We start from the raw sequence: 19,971 nt of genomic DNA, 5'->3' as shown, positions 1-19,971 counted from the left end.
TTGCTGAGGAGAAGCTTTGGAACATGGATTATAGTTGACAGTGGTCTGTATTCCTAAATTCCTGATAACCATGGTGACAAAGATTAGACAATTTCCAAAAGTGGTGGTGCAACTCAATTACTTTTCTTATCATCTTTTGGAAGCTTCATCATTTTATGTTCTATGTCCTATGACTATTCTATTGTGGTCTGCGAACCACTTCATTGTCTGATCGTTATGCGCAGCAAACTGTGCTAACAACTTGTATCAACTCGTCCTCATCTTATGGGAAATGGATTACTGGATTAGTTTCTTAATATAGTTTGAGGAACAGATCAAAGTTCATTCGATGGTATTTGGATATCCAATTGTTTCAGTAGCATTTGCTGAACACTATGCTATTTCCACTGAATCATCAGAGAAGAACTCTACGAGAGAAAAACAGAAAAACCAGTGAAGACAAAAACCTAATATTTAGAATACAAATATAAATATAATTGCTATACCTCTCAGTAGAACAGATCCAAGTATTTCTTGCTTGCTATCCTATAAATAATGACAATTAGTATTGTTAGGGGGAACATAAAATCTTAGGTAACCTCTTTGTACAATAGTGTAAGTTTCCGCTACTATGGCTGGTTTAGGCCATTTGTCTAAGAGGGTTCCTTTGGGTTACCCTTTGAAAGGCTTCCTTTACTTCCTTGTTCCTCAAGGTATAGATAATGGGATTCAGAGCAGGTGTTACAATGGTGTACATGAGGGCAGTGGCTTTGTCTGTTTCTGGAGTGTGTGCCATCTTAAGTAGGAGATAAGTGAACAAGGCAGTGCCGCAGAACAGAGAAACAACCAGGATATGAATGAGAAGTACAAGGTGTCTGCCAGCTGCTGAAGGGATTCTCAAGATGGTCACAAGAATGTGTGTATTGGAGCACAGGATGAGGACACAGTGACTCATAATGAAGAGCACAGAGACTGCAAACATCACAATCTCATTGTAGGAGGTATCAACACAGGCTAGTTTCACTACAGGCATGATGTTACAAAAAAAGTGCTGAATCTTTCCTGTTCCACAGAAAGGCAGAGAGAAGACCCAGGTGGTCTGGGCTGACTCCACCACCACCCCGTGGTCCAACATGCTGCAGCCAATTTCAAACACACATGAGGGTCCATGAGAGTTTAATGCAGCGCGTAACAAAGCTATAAAGCGGTCGTAAGCCATGGCTACTAGCAGGCAGCATTTTGTCAGTCCCAAGATGGTAAATATGTACATCTGAGCTGCACAGCCTCCACACTTATGATCTCGGTCTCCGGCAGCATGTGAACCAGCATCAGAGGCACCACACTGGCAATGTGGCACATTTCTAGGAAGGAGAGTTTAACCAGGAAGAAATACATGGGGGTGTGCAGGGAAGGGATGGCCCAGATCAGGCAGATGATGATGAGGTTTCCTCCCACAGTAAACAAGCAAATGATTAAGAACACAAGGAACAGCACAGGTTGTAACTCTGCTAGAGAGGAAAAAGCCACAAATGTGAATTTGGTGCAAAGGCACTGTTTTCCACTCCTTGTAGACTCAGAACTGGACATCTGCAGAGACAAGAAAGAGGGGCAAATAACATAAGGAATCCAGTCACCTAGCATAGGTCTCTATCAAACCTCAGAGAAAGGAGCTTTCCTAACATCAGTGGTCTGACACAAGAACCTAGACACTTAGTTCCTTTTGCTAAACCTTTCTAAATAACTGCCCAATGAAAATGGATGCAATATTCCTTCCTGATTTGGGCTTCTGGATCTTATGGTATTTTCACAGAAATTTAGAGAAAACATAACTTTAAGTTACATAATCTGTTTTTTTTTTGTTTTGTTTTTATCTTATTGATATTCTAATCTTATATACAGGCTATAACATAAGTAATGCATGAAAGCATTCTAATTGTAAAGGAGTGACATAAAACTTAAATGTATAGAGTAAAATATAAAGGTGCTCTATCCTGGTCTTCTCAATTCCACAACCTTCCTTAAAGCCACACTTAAGAGTTTGGAAGGGAGTATATTTTCAGTCATTTTTCTATTCATTTTCATGCATATTTTTGCTCATTTATATTTGAATAGAATAAGCCAATGATTAGACAGCTAAAATCCATGAAAATCGAAAGGAATAGAATCTCCTTTCCACAACCTCAGGTAACTTTACAGGAAATTATCAGTAGGTAAACATACCTAGAAACACAAGGCAAATTTTCTTTTCCTTGTTGGACTTCTAGACTTCCTACGATTCCACATTACAACATGGTAATGGAATACGTAGTATTTCAATTCTGACTAGAGACCATACGGATTGCATCCACTGCACAGCTTAATTATATTTGTCTCAAGAGGAATTTGTTCAGAAACAACAACGAATGTTCAATGCAAATTTTGTTTTCATCTTTTGAATGCATTTTCCAGAGATAATGTATTGCTATTAGTTCCATCCCTTCAGTTTCAGTGTGTAACACTAAACGTTTCTATTGCATTCCTATCATGCAATTAATATAATTATTGCATTTTATGGGTGTTTGCCACAGCAATCCACTTTGAGCTCCTGAAATGGAAACAGACTTGTCAGATCTTTGTGATATTAACAGGCACAACACAGTATACAATAGTTTCCTTAAACTCCACAGATAGCATTCATTTTATTAATTATCTATGATTAAATTGTTAGAAACATACATAAATGACCTGATTAGGGAAATTGAAAATTTCCAATGGAATTATTTAAAATAATTTATAAACTTAAAAATGTGAAAAAATGTTGCTTTGCAATGTCCTCAAGAAATGAAAATAATAAACATTATGAGTATGTGAAAAGAAGGAAATGAAAGACCCAGAAGAGAGAAAGAGGATCCCAAATCATTCTGGTTATTCTCCACATCTTCAAAGAACTTATTTTAAAGAATGTGAAGGTACTTGTTTCTACCGTCACTTTACATTGCTGAGAATGCAGGGTAATCCTTGGGGATAAAAAGGTGGTATAATTATAGATGTAATACAGAAGCTCTTCCTCATTAACAGTTCAGTGATTTTTAAGACATCTTTAAAAATTCTATACATTCATATTTATAGAAGAGTATTTAGTAGCAAAATAAATACTAAACAATCAACCAAATAAGTAAACCAAGTTTTAAACACAAGCAACCAAAACCAAATCAAAGATTCTAATTACCTGTGTTAATAAATAAATAACTGGCCCAATACTTTGATTTTTCTCAATTCTTTTTAGACATTTAGTATGTTGGATCCCAACCAACTGTACAATTACTATCAACAAAGATATATACCAATTAGCTAATACATAAGATTTTCTGTCACATGCCAACGGGGAGAGTAGAAGCTATTCGAATGGCTATAGTAAAAAAATACTGAAAAACAAATGTTGTTGAGGATGTGAAACACTGAAATTCTTATAAATTTATAACCAATTTTCAGAACAGTTTGATAGTTTCCTGTAAGTTTAAACATATCACGACCCTTTTACCCACAAATTCCACTCTTAGATGTTTAGCTAAGAGGAATGAAAATAAACATAAAATATAAAACACACAAAGACACATACAAGAATGTTTACAAATGCTGTAGTCATCACAGTTTGAACCAGAAGCAACCCCGATATTCATCAACAATGGAATGGATAAACAGAATTTTGGTCTATTCATACAATGCCACTAAAAATAGGATGAACGCCAGACTCACTCAACCTCATGGATGAACATTTACTTGAGTGAAAGAATGCAGACACAAAATGCCATATACTATATGATTTCATTTACTGGAATTCCTACAGTAGCAGAAACAAATCTATGGTGGTAAAATCAGAAAATGGGTGCCTTAGGGTGAGGGAAATTGACTGGAAAAGCCATGAGAAAACTCTATGGAATAATTAATTTTGTTTTTTGCCTGGTTGTATATAATTGTCAAAAACCACTAAACTGAGAATCTGAGTTCTGTATATTGCATTGTTTTTGTTTTTGTTTTTTGAGGAAGATTAGCCCTGAGCTAACTGCTGCCAATCCTCCTGTTTTTGCTGAGGAAGGTTGGCCCTGAGCTAACATCCATGCCCATCTTCCTCTACTTTATACATGGGACGCCTACCTGGCTTTTGCCAAACCCTGCCATGTCCGCACCCAGTATCCGAACTGGTGAACCCCAGTCCCTGAGAAGCAGAACGTGCGAACTTAACCGCTGGGGCACCAGGCTGGCCTTTATTATATTGTTTTTGTTTTGTTTTTTAAGATTTTATTTTTTTCCTTTTTCTCCCCAAAGACCCCCAGTACATAGTTGTATATTCTTCGTTGTGGGTCCTTCTAGTTGTGGCATGTGGGATGCTGCCTCAGCGTGGCTTGATGAGCAGTGCCATGTCCATGCCCAGGATTCGAACCAAGGAAACACTGGGCCGCCTGCAGCGGAGTGCGCGAACTTAACCACTCAGCCAGGGGGCCAGCCCCTCTTTGGCCTTATTTTTTAAAGAAATTTTCTAAATATTGTTTTAATTTCCTCAAATCATGTGAGTTCCAAAAATTAACTTGTAGGTTAATAGACAAGTGTAGTAAGGTTATTACAAAGATACATCCCTTGGTTTAAAATATACAAATAATATTTTACACATCTTTAGTTTTTATATACTTTTAGTATTTACACACTACCTTTGGATGAATTTAATTGTGTTCACTATTCCCAAAGAGCCTGATATTCTCTGAATTAATTAATACATTTAAATTCTGAAACTGAAGTCTATGGACCAGACCCCAGACCAATGTAAGGTCATATTTTGTCTTTTTTCATGAGCCACTAAACTGCTTCTCTTGCTGACATGTCTTTGTTCTTCACTCCTTCAAAATGAATTTCATCAAATGAGAATTACAAACAATGTAATCTTTTCGAGATGAGGGTTTTTGTCTATTTAACCTTTCAAACCTACTACTTAGCACAGTGCTTGCCACTTAGTAGGTGAACCAGAAAATCTATGGGAAAGGAATCATTAATTTATTTCCAGGCAAATCCAAAATTATAACACCATGAAAAATTTTCAGGTAAAATAATTAAGATGAATTACCCACAGGTAGGCAGAAATACATAGTCAGTGAATGCGTACGATATGACTGTAGGAATTGCTTGATAGGGAGCTGGACTACTCCAGAGTGGCAATTGGACACCACACAGTGAGCTGTATTTGATTTGATTTTTTTGTTGGTGGTGGTGGCGGGGGAGCTGGTATTCATTTAGGAACCGATAATGCGGAAGTAACTCCGTTGACATTTACCTCATCTTCAGATACCGGGATTTCCACGGTCTCCCTGATGAGACCTTATAAAACTTTTATTTAAAATTTTTAAAAACAAAGTAAAAACCTGATACATGATTCAGTAATGCACCATTTCTTCACTTGATTTTTCTTCTCCAATGTTAAAAATATATCCTTCAGTATGGTACATGGATATTTATTTGGTGCAGGTATGAACAAAGATGGATAGATGATTAAGATGTATTTTATGTTATAGCCTTTTTCTTTGAAATCGCTACACATTTGTTTTACTCAATCTAAAGGTAGATGTATCCAATTGAAAATTTTACAAAAAGATTTTAAACTACCATTGTTATTTAGTTTACTTAGAAAATAAGGATTAAGGAATTTTCCTTTAATTTCTGCAAATGTGGGAAGCTTCTCTTTTTCTTTTCCATAAAGAGGTATATTAGGAAGTCATGAAGGTTCCTGTGTAGCTATTTGTTATGTCTCCGGTTCAGACTTAGGTTAACCTTAAACTCCTGGGGCCTTTTCAAGGCTTTTTGCCCTCCAAAGATTTCATTAGAATTTTTTGGAAGCATTCCCACTGTGCTAATTTTTAACTTTTTAAGTTTGTATTTGTTTATGAGTTGGTTCTACAACAAATATATTACAATAAAATAAAGACAGTGACTTCCACGGTTTTGTTAGCTTTACAAAACACTTCAAAGAATAGTGCTGTGTCTCCACCTTCTCAATGAAGATAGTCTCAGAAAATCCAAGGACAAAACATTTCAAGGATTGAAAAAGAAAGAAAAATCGCTTATTTCTTTATGACACTGACCATGTTGGATATAAGGTACTGCTTCCATGAAACAACACATGAATCTTGGTGCTGTTTACATTGTTCTGGTAAAACAAGTCAATAGCCCCACTATTGAAGGTATAAGACAACACTAAAAAACAGGCAATTGTCACCTTACCTTGATGTGTTTCATCGTTTAAAAAAGATCATTGTTAGGAAAATATATGTTTGAAATAATAAAATTTTTATAATGACAAAAAATGAAATTTAAAATCATATAAGTTTCAGGGCTGGCCCTGTTGCCTGGTGGTTAAGTTCAGTGTGCTCCACTTCAGCTCCCAGCTTATATTCCTGGGTGCAGAGCTACGTTACTCATCAGTAGCCATGCAAAAGAGAAGATGTTTGGCACAGATGTTAGCTCAGGGTGAATCTTCCTCAGGAAAAAAAAAATCACGTAAGTTTCAAGGGCATAATGCAAATTTCTCTTTTCTGTATTGGACCAAAACCTATCCCACAAAAAATACAAAAATTTTACAGGGAAAACTAAAATTTATATTCCTCATATAGTCTTAGCATATTCATAGTTGTAATCCCAAGGGACTTGACTAGTGTGCTCTATAGACCCATGACAAAATATCCGTTATTGAGAAACACTTATTGAATTGCAGTCATTATAACTTAAAGAAAATATAGCCACAAAAATTCTATATTCTCCCCTGTGAGACTAAAACAGTAGTTAAATTAACAGTAGTTCCTTTTAATATCCCAGGGGTCATTTCCCCAAGGGAAGTCACGTTTTTAAATATTATCGCTAAAATATATCAACCAGTACTGTCAATGCAAAGCAGGTCAGTCTGCTGAAGGTGTTCTCAATTCTGAAGATTTGTGATAATCGACAGATTTCAAGATCAGTTAAAAATTCTCACAGACTATTACTTCTATTTCAAAAAATCATTAAAATTCTAATTTAAAAAGAAGTATGAATATTAATTTGGTAGAGATATATTCAGATATTTCTTTATGATTTATCTTGTTCCTCAATTTTTTTAAAAAACAGTTTTATCTGTGCATCTGTGTATAACAAAAACATTTTAAGAAAAATAACTATGGGACTCCTTATGTAAAAAGGGATAACTTTATCCTTTATTAAAATGGAAGAAAACAAAGAACAATAAGGCTCTCGCTCTGTCTAGAAAGCCATAGATTGCTAAGGAAAAGCATATTAAGGAAAGAATAGTTGTATATTTAAGAAATGCTGTGGATTATAATCATACAAAGTGTTTCTTTAATTCAATACTGAGGTTATTTTCTCTCCAATTTTTACTAATTTATATTTCTGGCTGTTAGAAGTGCTGTTGCAGTAAGAGAAATTCAGTGTTGATCTCAGCTTCAGGTTGTGCTCCAAATACGATGACGCAATTGTGTCGAGCCATAATCATTTTTATGAGAAAATGTAATTGTGCGAAAGCTGCACAATGAGAGATTAAGTGTATTTTCTCAGAAAAGGTGGAAGTAGGCCTGTCTAATGGGAAGTGAAAAAACTCTTTGGCCTCAACAGGACATAGTCCATTAAAATAGTGGGCTTAAGTAAACGCATTAAATTACCAAAATGCCATGCAATAAATTAAATAGTAGGTTCTCTAGAGCTATGTAGTAATCACGGCAACTCAACCACAGTTTAAAAGTTTTTAAAAAAGACCTCAGTGTAAATGTGTGGTAGTGATTGCACGTCACTGCTGGTGAACCTCCTTTTTCAGTAGGTTTTTTAGGCTATAGAAAGACTGAGAGGGATATTTGGAGGTACATTCTCTAACACTATAAACCTCGAGTACTTCAAAATTTCATTGAATTTAAATGTGTCAAAGCAAAGTAGAAAGCGTGCAACACTAATTAACAAAAAAATTTTTTAAATTGACAATTTTCTTGGGTAGCCTTATTTATGCTTCATTGTGGAGACCATGGATGGTGCACTACAAACCTTGATCACTCAAGGGTCAGCCATTCAACTCAGTGCTGCTGTCTGCCTCGTTAACATCAGAATTCTGAGGGATGGTGGTGGTGGAGTCAATTTAGGGATACATGAAAAATTGCTCGTCTGTTATTAAAATCTTGATATCTTCATCAGCTTTCCTATTTTTTGTTTTATTATCTAGACAAATGATGGAGTATTTTTAGAGCCTTAAGTTTAGAATTTTTGCAAAATGCGGGTAAGCATGATAATGCATATGAAGGTTTTATATGCTTTGTTAAATATACCAGGAATAATGATGTTGTTGTTATTACTGATGATGAGAATATTATAGAAGCAGGTTTTGCAACAGTGTTGAGAAAGTAATGATCACAATCACTGTCACATCTGTCACCTATTATTCTGGGACTTCAAGGAGCACAGACAGCCTAGGATCATCAAATTTCCTTTCCTTTTGCTATTGATGATATTGGTTTGAGAACTACAGTAAGCAAAGTAGACAGATGAAATATGACCAAAATATGTATCTTTAGAGTTAGAATTAAAACACAGAATCTTTCAAATGGGCCACTTGTTTCAGATTAAATCTATAGGTTGTGAGTTTTAATCTCCTTACTTTTAGATTAGAAATCTATTTTAAATATAACTTTGACTATAAAATAACCTAGTTAAGTTTTTTCTGAATTAAATTTGAAAAATTAATTATAGAATAATTGATCCAACATTTGAAAAAAATGAAACATTGTTCAGCTCAGCTCCAATGTAGCATTATGAATAATTGGTTTTCCAACATATGTTTCTGTTAGGTATGCTATCGCTAAGTGAGACCTGTACAGAAAATATTTATATAATTCTACTTTTGGTCAAAATATTTCACTCTAAATAAGATATAGTGTTTGAGTTCATAATAGTTGAATTAGTACTTTTATGACTGGACTTTTAGTGGACACACAATAGTAAGTGACTTGCTCTCGTTGCCAACCACGCTCTTTGGAGACTGACAGCCTGTTGAGATTTCAGCTAAACTACTCCGTAATATCACTGACTCAGTATCCATTTTGTGTGTCCAAGTGGCCTGCAGAGGCCTTGGACTGACATTAAGCTGTCCCTTGAGTGCATAACCTAAATAACAGCGCATAGAGTCACAGATAGACGTAAGTTCCTGATACGACTCCCCAACTACCCTTGAGATAAACAGTCTCCCCTGCCTCCAAGGGCTTCCCCTTGTGCACCTCTTAGATAAACCCTGGTGGAAGCATACCCAGGCCTTGCTCTTTTGGGTTTGAATTGACCAATCTGGCTATAGCCAAGAATCCCCAAATTACTCCACCCTTTGCCCCTGATAAAGGCATGTGCCCCAAGTCCTGCCATATTCTTTCTGCCTGCAACCTTCCCTCACTTCCCTATGTGGTTCCTCAAGGTGTGTCCTGTACCTCCTCCAGGACCTGTGAGAAATAAACTTCTCTATTTCACTTTCTCTTACAGTGTTTTGTTAAATCACAGGTCACCATCCTACATCCCTGGGCTCTACTAAACAAGCGTTAATTTAACAAAGTCTCAACACATTGGGAAGCAGAACTATTTTGATGGATGGGAAGTAAAAAGAGTGTTAGAAGCAGGACTTCCCTATTGCAAGTCAAATTTGTTCAGAAGTTTGTTTTCAAGCCCAACTCAAGTGATATGATTAGACTTGTGTGCATAATAAGAAATGGAGGCCCAGTGAAGCGAAATTATGTTCAAGAGACAATATCAAAAATCACATAAATTAGCAATCTCATGAAGACTACAGGAAAGCACCAAAATCATAAGCATATGTTATATTTATGTATTTGTTTACTTATGTTTATATACTGAGTTTATCTCATATATACATATATATGTGTGTGCATGTATATGTATATAAATGTATATATGTATAATTATGGTGGATGGAATGGTGTAAAATGTACTCAATTCAGTACAAATATGTCATTTATATAATCAAAGATTAGAAAAGTCCAACTAGCTCATAATTTATCTTTTGCACTCTAGATTTCTTTTTAAAAGTTATTAGATGATTCTATTTTAATTATCTGTCTAAACTCTTTATATTTAATCCTGAGAAATAGTATGTCTCTGATGAAGAACACGAGCTGTAGGCTATGACCACTGATGGAAGCAAAACTGCATCTAGATGATCAGCAATTAGCAGGATTCGTGCAAAATATTTCTTTTCCCTTGATTTTATGTTATCATAAACGTTCTCTCTGCTTCAGAGAAGTAGAATGATATGACACTGAGAACAGAGATGCATTTATGGATTGTATTGATATTGTTGAGCTTATATCTATATTCAAAGACTATCCTTTGAATCACATAGTTTGATTCTTAGAAAGAAATTAGTCTAAGACATGGTTTGTGAAAATAACACCCAAGTCACTGAATTTATTCTTCTTGGTTTTACAAACAATGCTGAGGTGCAAGTTTCTCTTTTTGTTTTGCTCGTCTACACAGCCACCTTGTTGAGCAACTTCCTTATTGTCTCAGTTACCAGTGTGGATCCTGCTCTTTACACACCGATGTACTCCTTTCTCTGAAACCTATCACTTCTTGAAGTCTGTTTCACCTTAGTCATGGTGACGAAGATGCTGGTAGATCTAGTGTCCTGAAGGAAAATCATCTCTTTTGTAGCCTGTGGTACCCAGATGTACTTCTTCTTCTTCTTTGGCAGCTCTGAATGTTCCCTCCTCTCTATGATGGCTTATGATCACTGTGTGGCGATCTGTAACCCTCTCCAGTATTCAGTCATAGTGAGTAGGCCCGTATGATGGTGGATAGCCATAGTCCTTTTGATGTCTGGAGTTCCTGTCTCTGTGCTACAGACCACTTAGATAATGGCCCTTCCTTTCTTTGGGTCAAACACTGTAGACCACTTTTTTTCTGATGGTCCCCCAGTGTTGAAACTAGTCATTCAGGACATGACCACATATGAAATCAAGCACCTGCTTCCACACTCCTATTTATTATGTTTCCCTTTTCCCTTATTTTGGTCTCCTACACCCGCATTAAGACAACCATCCTGAGGATTCCCTCTCTACTTGTCACCAGAAGGCATTCTCCACTTGTTCATCACACTTCATTGTGGTACCCATTTTCTATGGAACAGCCAGCTTGACCTACCTACGGCCCAAAGCCAACCAGTCTCCTGAAAGCAAGAAGCTAGTGTCATTGTCCTACACTGTCATCACTCCCATGTTAAACCCCATCATATACAGCCTAAGGAACAAGGAAGTGAAGGGGACAGTCAGGAGGACAATCACTTGAAAAGTCTGGCAGAAGTTAGATGTGTTATTAGTCCTATTGTGTAGAGTTTCTCTAAAGAAAGTAGGGACAGCAGAACCCAAGAATAATAGCTAAAAGGAGGAGAAGATTTGCTCTTATTTTTTCAGTGTCACTTACTATGGTGGGTGGCTCTAAGTATCTCAGAGTCACAGCAAGAAACATTTGGTACTTTCAGATTGGAATAATTGAGAAAATCTTTATGAGGGGACTATTTACAAATTGGGGAGTGGGGTCAGGTGATTGTCACACAGCCCATATGATGTAAATTCCATATCTCTTGACCTGAAAGGCCAAGGAGAAGAAGTATTAACTGAAACCTGGAAAATGCCAAAACTATGAGAAAAAGCCACCCACTAGGAGTTCTGTTCTTTAGTAGAGGAAGGCTGCCATCTCAGCCTTATTCTGCTTTGACTTTATCAAATCTACTGCTGGTGCCTGTTTTTTTTTTTTTTTTTTTTTGAAGAAAATCAGCCCTGAGCTAACTGCTACCAATTCTCTTTTTACTGAGGAAGACTGGCCATGAGCTAACATCCATGCCCATGTTCCTCTACTATATATGTGGGACTCCTACCACAGCATGGTGTGCCAACCGGTGCCGTGTCCGGACCCAGGATCCTGGCCAGCGAACCCTGGGCCGCTGAAGCGGAATGTGAGAACTTAACCGCTGCGCCACCGGGCTGGCCCAGCTTGTGCCTGTTCTTGATCAAACCAATTTTGAGACAGAAGACAACAATGTCTGTTGATGCAGTTTATAAAGGTCAGCCTGCTGGGCATAGATCAGGATGGAAAAGGTTATGAAGGGTAAATGAAAATGTCCACCACAAATCACTACATATTTTGCAGCTAATATGATGTAAAGATCAATCATGTAATGTGTTTTAAGTGTCTTTTTAAAAGACATCTTGAAAGGTGGAAATTTGTAGTTGCCAAGAATTCATGGTGCAAATTCTTTATATGAGTTGCTGGCTTAAATGAGCTTTTTAATAAAATTACCTTAGTATTAACATTTGGTGACATGATTCTGGACTTCTTTGATCATTGGCTAAATAAGGTATTAATTTTTATTAATCAGCTATTAATTCTTAGAATTTACACAACAATTTTCAGATATTTGAGAAGATATAATTTATGTAAAATGATGATATGAAGATTCATTGTGGAATGAAACCTACAAACTTGGCAGTCAGATAATCACTAATTTGAATTCAGAATCCAATACTCAGAATCAATTTATTTATCTCCCATGACTCCCCATTTGGCGCAGGTTTATGGTAGTCTTGCGAGTGTTCACTGCAGTATTAGAATGTAATATATCCAGAAAGGAGGGTAGTGATTATTTACGCGCTGCTTAGCCTTTTGACTCTTCATTTCGTGAGTCTTAGGGGAGGGCAGGAGCCATTTCCCATGGAGCAGATGTGAACCTCAGATATATATATTACCAAACTCCCTTACAGCTAGTTTGTAGGCATCTAACCTAAGTTCAACTACTTAGATTTTGAAACGTGATTCCATGGTGCAAAGAAATGGGGACAGTGGGGATTCACATGAAGCCGCACAGAGACCGCAGTGGCAGTGGCAGTTGCCCGTGTCCAGTGCTGGCAGCGCAAGCTTAAACTGTGGCATCCAAGTTTTAGTTGTGGCCGTAACAGTGTGCTTTCACAACTGATTCTGGAGTATTAATTTGGATTTTTACTGTGGTCCTGACTTCTGCTTATTCTTGTATTCCCTTCCCATGTCACATGTGGTGTGCTTCTCAATACCTTTTCAGTATTTTACCTTTGTAAATCAGTGAGTCAGTTTTGGGTTTTTTCAGTGAAGAATTCCAATGGATAAAAATCAAATCAGGAAACAAATGTCACTTGACTGAATTCATTTATAAGTTCCATCGAAGTAGTTCATACAGAAGTCTTATGGAAAACACATTTTGAATATAGAGGCAAAAAATGTTACCTATATGGGGGCTGGCCCCGTGGCCGAGTGGTTAAGCTCGCTGCGCTCTGCTGCAGGCGGCCCAGTGTTTCGTTGGTTCGAATCCTGGGCGCGGACATGACACTGCTCATCAAACCACGCTGAGGCGGCGTCCCACACACCACAACTAGAAGGACCCACAACGAAGAATATACAACTATGTACCGGGGGGGCTTTGGGGAGAAAAAGGAAAAAATAAAATCTTTAAAAAAAAAAAAAATGTTACCTATATGAATAGGTGGGACATACTGATATGTAGAGACAGAATTACTTCTTCATCATAAATTAGATGTGAATAACTTCCTGTGATTGTGTATTTGGGGCATCTGGAGGGGTGAAGAAACAAACAATTTCGAAAAAGCCCATTGCATGTGGCCTTAAAACTATAATGGTATTTTTTATTTTCAGATTACTTGGGTGTATTTTCTTTATCTACAACCATTGGCAAATTTGTGGATAAAAATCTGATAGAAAGAAAAGATAGATAATTTGTTCAATCAACTTTTTAAATCAATACAAATGAAACCATATACAAATGAAACCATACAAGCTAGATGCATGTAGATCAATGAATATTTGACAAGGTAGCCAAGAATACTCAATGGAGAAAAGACAGTCTCTTCAATAATAATGCTGGCCAAATTGGATATCCACATGTAAGAGAATGAAACTAGACCCCTATCTCACACCACCCAGAAAAATTAACTCAAAATGGATTAAAGACTTAAATGCAAGACCTGAAACTACAAAACTCCCAGAGGAAAACAGAGAAAAATCCTCTTAACATGAGTCTTGGCAATGATTTTTAGATATGATGGCTAAAGCATACACAACAAAATAAAAATAAATAAATGGGACTACATCAAACTAAAAATCTTCTGCACAGCAAAAGAAATGATCAACAAAATGAGAAGCAAACCTACAGAATGGGAGAAACTGCTTGTAAATTATGTATTTGACAAGGGGTTAATATCCAAAATGTATAAGGAATTCATACAACTCAATAGCCAAAAACCCCAAATAATCCAATTAAAAAATGGGCAAAGAATATGAATATTTTTCCAGAGAAGATAATCAAATGGCCAACAGGTACATGAAGCGGTGCTTAATGTCACTAATCATTATAAAATGAGATCAAAACCACAATGAGGGGCCAGCCTGGTGACACAACGATTAAGTGTGTACATCCTGCTTTGGCGGCCCAGGGTTTCCAGGTTTGGATCCCGGGTGCAGACATGGCACTGCTTGGCAAGGCATGCTGTGGCAGGGGCCCCACATATAAAGTGGAGGAAGATGGGCACGGATGTTAGCTCAGGGCCAGTCTTCCTCAGCAAAAAAGAGGAGGATATTCAGTAGATGTTAGTGCAGGGCTAATCTTCCTCAAAAATAAACCCACACATAATGAGATATCACCTCACATAGGTTAGAATGGCTATTATTAAAAAGACAACTGATAACAAATACTGGTGAGGATATGGAGACAAGGGCACCCTGGTGCGCTGTTAATGGGAATGTAAATTGGTGCAGTCACTATGGAAAACAGTGTGGAGTTTCCTCAAAAAATTAAAAATACAACTATCATACGATCCAGTAATTCCACTTCTGGGTATACATCCAAAGGAAATGAACACTATGTCAAAGAGATATGTGCTCCCCCATGTTTCTTTCAACATTATTTACAATAGCCAAGGCATGGAAACAACCTGATGTCCATCTACAGATGCACGGATAAAGAAAATGTGATATAAATAAATAAGCACACACGCACACCTTGAAGTACTATTCAGCCATAAAAGAGATGGAAATCCTGACATTTGTTACATGGATGGAACTTGAGGGCATTATGCTGAGTGAAATAAGTCAGACAGATAAAGACAAATACTGTATGGTCTCACTTATATGTGCAATCTAAAAAAAAGACTCATAGGAAAAGAGATCAGATTTGTGGTTGCTGGAGGCAGGGTGAAAGGGTGGGGGAATTGGATGAAGGTGGGCAAAAGGTGCAACTTCCGGTTTTAAGATAAATAAGTACTAAAGATGCAATGTACAATGTGATGACTATAGTTAATATAGCCATATGGTATATTCAAAAGTTGCCACGAGAGTAAATTCTAAAAGTTCTCATCACAAGGGAAACAAAAATTTAACTGTATGAGGTGGTGGATGTTAACTAAACTTATTGTGGTAATGATTTCACCATACATGTATGTCAAGACATTATGTTGTACATCTTAAACTTATACAAGGTTATATGTTAATTATACCTCAATAAAACTGGAAGAAAATAAATAAGACTAGTGAAATCTGAAAATAAAATAAAAATAACAACATACATCATATTTCTGATTCTTTCATTAACTATCTTTCTTCCTTTGTCAAGATATAAACTATTTGAGACTCACTTTGATCATCTATATAGGAGAAGGTTCTAAAATTATATGATACAAAAATCTGACAGCAAATAAATAATAAGGTAAGAATCATAAACGGCAAAGTAATTGGGAGCTGGGTTAGGAATTTTCATTGGGAAATTTGCAAAATGAGTTTAAATTTAAGTTGAAAGAGTAGCATGGTTTTTTCATGACAAGGGAATGCAGATAGTGGAGGGCAAAAAGAAACGAAGGAAATTTAGTTAGTTTGCATGTTAACTGGCATTTCCTCTGTTTCCTATACACTTGTTTATAGATTGGGCTTTTATATTTTATGAATTTACAGGCTTATGTTTCCAACAATAATCAGGATATTTGGTTTCTCCTAAGCACTTTCCATAAATTATATACGATCACTGTTGTGGACTGAATTGTGTCCCCACGGGAGATATGTTGAAGTCCTAAACTGGATTACTTGTGAATGTGACCTTATTTGGAAATAGGATATTTGCAGATGTAATCAGTTTAAGATGAGGTTATACTAGGTTAGGGTGGGTCCTAAATCCAATGACTAGAGTCATTATGTAAGGAGAGAGAGATTTAGAGATGCAGAGATACACAAACCCATAGGAAAGACAGCCATGCGAAGATGGAGGCAGAAGCTGGAATGATGCCACTACAAGCCAGGAATGCCAAGGATTGTTGGCAACCATTAGAGGCTAGGGGAAAGATATGGGAAAGATTCTTTCTCTCTCTTGCACCCACACGATTTCTCATGAGAACAACACAAGGCTAGCCTGCTGGAAGAGAGAGATCTATTGAAGCAGAGCTCATTCATCCCAACTGAGGCTGTTCTAGATAAGCTACAGCCAACTGATTCCTTCAAATCTGGGAGAACCCAGGCGAGACAAGCAGAACCTCCTAGCTGAAGCAGAGACTCATGCAACATGATAAATGGTGGTTGTTTTGAGACACTAAGTTTAGGGGCTATTTATTTAGAAAAGGCAAAGTCCTAAAAGATGCATAACTAATTCCAGGTAATGAAATTAAGAGTCACATCTATCAGATCCATCCTTGACTCTAGCAGAAATTGTTCATACTATGAAGCATGGTACAGAAAAGCTGTAAATGTTAACCATGTATTGTAACAGAGCTAATTTCTCATGCTTGTCTTTATTTTTACCCACTTGATTTCTTGAATCTTCCTGTCTTCATCTGTCTCTCTCTCTGAATATTAACTCCATCCTCAAGTTTCCAGTAGTTTTTTCTCTCATTTACTGAATACTACATTGATCACAGCATCAATGATAGCTTTAGTTAGGAAATAATCCTAACGACCCCATTAGCCCTCAGATAGAACTACTCTCAGTATAATCCCCATAAATTACTACTTAGAAAATGAAACACTCATCTACTCACTGAAGGCTATAACAAAAAGGTGATTAATAATAGCTATAAATGAGATTTGCAATATTTAAAAACTGTAGATGAGAAAAAATGGCAATTCCCTGATTTGGGGTATTTGGGAAAAATATGCAAAGGAAACAGAAATCCAGATATATTTCTTTATTCTTGTAATGCTTAATTGAAGAAATTAGAGTTGGCAATTGGCAAAAGTAGGTCCTCTATCCCTTTCCTTCTGAATAACACTTCACTGCACAGCTGCTAAGCCAATAAATCCTTTCCTGGTGAACTTATCTACTACGTGAGAGCAGGCTCAGAGGAGAATCATATTAGAACTTAATACTTATGTAGCACTGACTATATGCCGGTCTCTGTTCTAAAGCTTATTCATCGTAGTAAACCCTGAGGTAGGATATGGGAAAGATTCTTTCTTCCCTAATAAGATCTCTACTTTACAGAAGAGGAAACTGAAGCACAGAGATATTAGATATGTTACTGAGATTTTCTTAACTGATTTCCTAATGCAGGTTCATATATCAATCACTTCCTTGACCCATTTTCAACCCATATCCTTAGGACTTTATCTTCTGTCATCAGTGATGTCATGTTTTCTTATTAAGTAAGTTAAGTTCATTCACAAAAAGTCAATATAATGCTAGCAGGTGAAAAAAAATCAGCTATTTTTCTGCTCACCCTGCTACAATGCTGTGGTATAGAAGGTATCCTGAGAAATATTTTGTATTTGAGAATTCACACATCATATTTAGAGGACTAGAGATTCTCTAGTTTGAAGTGCTACAATGTTCAAAGTTAACTATTGGCAAAAAAATTTGAAACATATATTTATGCCATGATATAGAACAATCTCGATGCCAGTCATTGTATTAGACATAGTAGCAGGGTAATTACAACATTCAAATTGGAGGAATAAGGATGATGGGTGGCACAAAATACAGGCTGGATTCAAAGAGACCAATTAGGATATTACTGTAGCACAGCTAGTGTGTGATGTTAACCTCATATTGTAGTACTAGGGGAGAGACTGAAAATGAAAGGAAGAATGAAAAAGAAATCACAAAAGAGATATTTGATAATTCACTGGCTTTATGAGACAAGATAGAAAGAATAACAAGTGTATTTCAGATACAGGAAAGTGATGGAGTCAGTCACAGATTACAGACTTTTGCCCAGGGATTTGGAGAATGGAGGATGGGGAACAGTTGAAAGGACAGCATTTGATGAAGCTTATAATCACGTAATTTTGTACACATCAATTTTTTACATATTGCTAGCACACTTCTTTGTATATATATGCTTATAACTTTTCTTTAAAAATATATCAGTGTGAATCTAGGTAATATAAATACTATGAGTGAAGAATGTTTTTTCTTGTTTTGTTCACATATCTATTACTGTGTTCATGGGTTGGAAGACTCAATATTGTTATGTCAGTTCCACCTAAAGGTTGTTCTAGAGATTCAATGTAATTCTAATCAAAATACCAATAGGGGCTGGCCTGGTGGCACAGCGGTTAAGTTCACACGTTCCTCTTTGTCTGCCCAGGGTTCACTGGTTTGGATCCCTGGTGCGGACATGGCACTGCTCAGCAAGCCATGCTGTGGTAGGCGTCCCACATATAAAGTAGAGGAAGATAGGCACGGATGTTAGCTCAGGGCTAGTCTTCCTCAGCAAAAAGAGGAAGGTTGGCAGCAGATGTTAGCTCAGGGCTAATCTTCCTAAAAAGAAAAAAAAAGACAGCATGCTGGAATAGCTCATGCCTACAGAAAACTGATATACAATAAGATTCAGGTAAAAAGCAAGATTTAATTAATATATATTTATAGGATTCCAAACATATGCTAGTCACTTTCATAAGTCCCAGAGATCCAGCATTAAATAAAGTCCTTCAATTAATGGAGCTTACAATTTACTTAAAAACAATAGACAATAAACACATAAGCAAATAAAGAAATAGTAGAATTTAGAAGTAATAAAATTTTGATGTGAACAATAAAAAAAATCTACTATGTATAAATTATCAAGCAAGTGAAGGTGTTCGACAGTGGCTGAGTAGTGGCTGTCTCGGATCGTGTGATCAGGGAGGCCTCCCCGAGGCACGCCCAATTCTGAGATATGAGTAACAAGAGGGGGCTAGTCATGTGATGTCTGGAGAAAGAACATCACAGAAAGATGGAACAGCAGTGCAAAGGCTTGGAGTTGGCAATAGACTTGGGTGACTAAGGAATAGCCAGATATCCATTCATAGAGAAGAGAATGAATACGAAAAGCAGTGACGGATAAACGCTAAGAGCAATGGAACGGTAAGGGAGGCCCGGCAGGGGATCGCAACCTGCTTCCAGGCTCTAAAACAGGGCTGCCTTTGTTTTCTTCTTACCTGCTGATTTGACCCATCTTTTTTAGGACAGAAAGCAAGGCATTCTGGAACATTTGAAGCAGACAAGTTCTGATGGCCCAGGGACTGTTTCTCATTGGGTCCTAAACCTTTAAATTCTCCAGTTCAGCCACAAAAGGAGCTGATTTGGAATTAAGGCAGAACTGATTCACCCGCTTGAGGTAGGAGAGGGGTGGTGACGGCTGCATTTAACTGGAGATGTATAGTCTCCTTATTGTTTTGTTTGTGTATCTTTCATGTTTGCTTGCTGCCATAACCGCGCACATGTTTTTTAAAATAAAATTTGGAATGATTTAGGTAAATACAGGTAAAAAATTCAAAACATAACATTTTAGCACATTTATATTTTCAGGCAGAAAATGTTCCACCATACTCACAGAATTAAGCTTAAAGTGGGAAAATAAATCAAATCACATTTTTTCTGTTTTTCCACTACGCTCATTCCTACTTCCCATAGACTCAATTTTCTTAACTTTCCTC

General features: G+C 36.8%; 2 pseudogenes; one reads left to right on the top strand and one right to left on the bottom strand.

Moving 5' to 3' along the window:
- Positions 1 to 619: 619 nt before the first annotated feature.
- Positions 620 to 4,137, bottom strand: LOC103551523 (olfactory receptor 10A2-like; annotated as a pseudogene).
- Positions 4,138 to 10,406: 6,269 nt separating this feature from the next.
- Positions 10,407 to 11,412, top strand: LOC139083444 (olfactory receptor 10A7-like; annotated as a pseudogene).
- Positions 11,413 to 19,971: the final 8,559 nt, after the last annotated feature.

The sequence above is a fragment of the Equus przewalskii genome, chromosome 5 (assembly GCF_037783145.1).
Source record: "Equus przewalskii isolate Varuska chromosome 5, EquPr2, whole genome shotgun sequence".
NCBI lineage: Eukaryota > Metazoa > Chordata > Mammalia > Perissodactyla > Equidae > Equus > Equus przewalskii.
The sequence above is the reverse complement of the archived record's forward strand: the minus strand, read 5'-3'. Positions and strand labels throughout refer to the sequence as shown.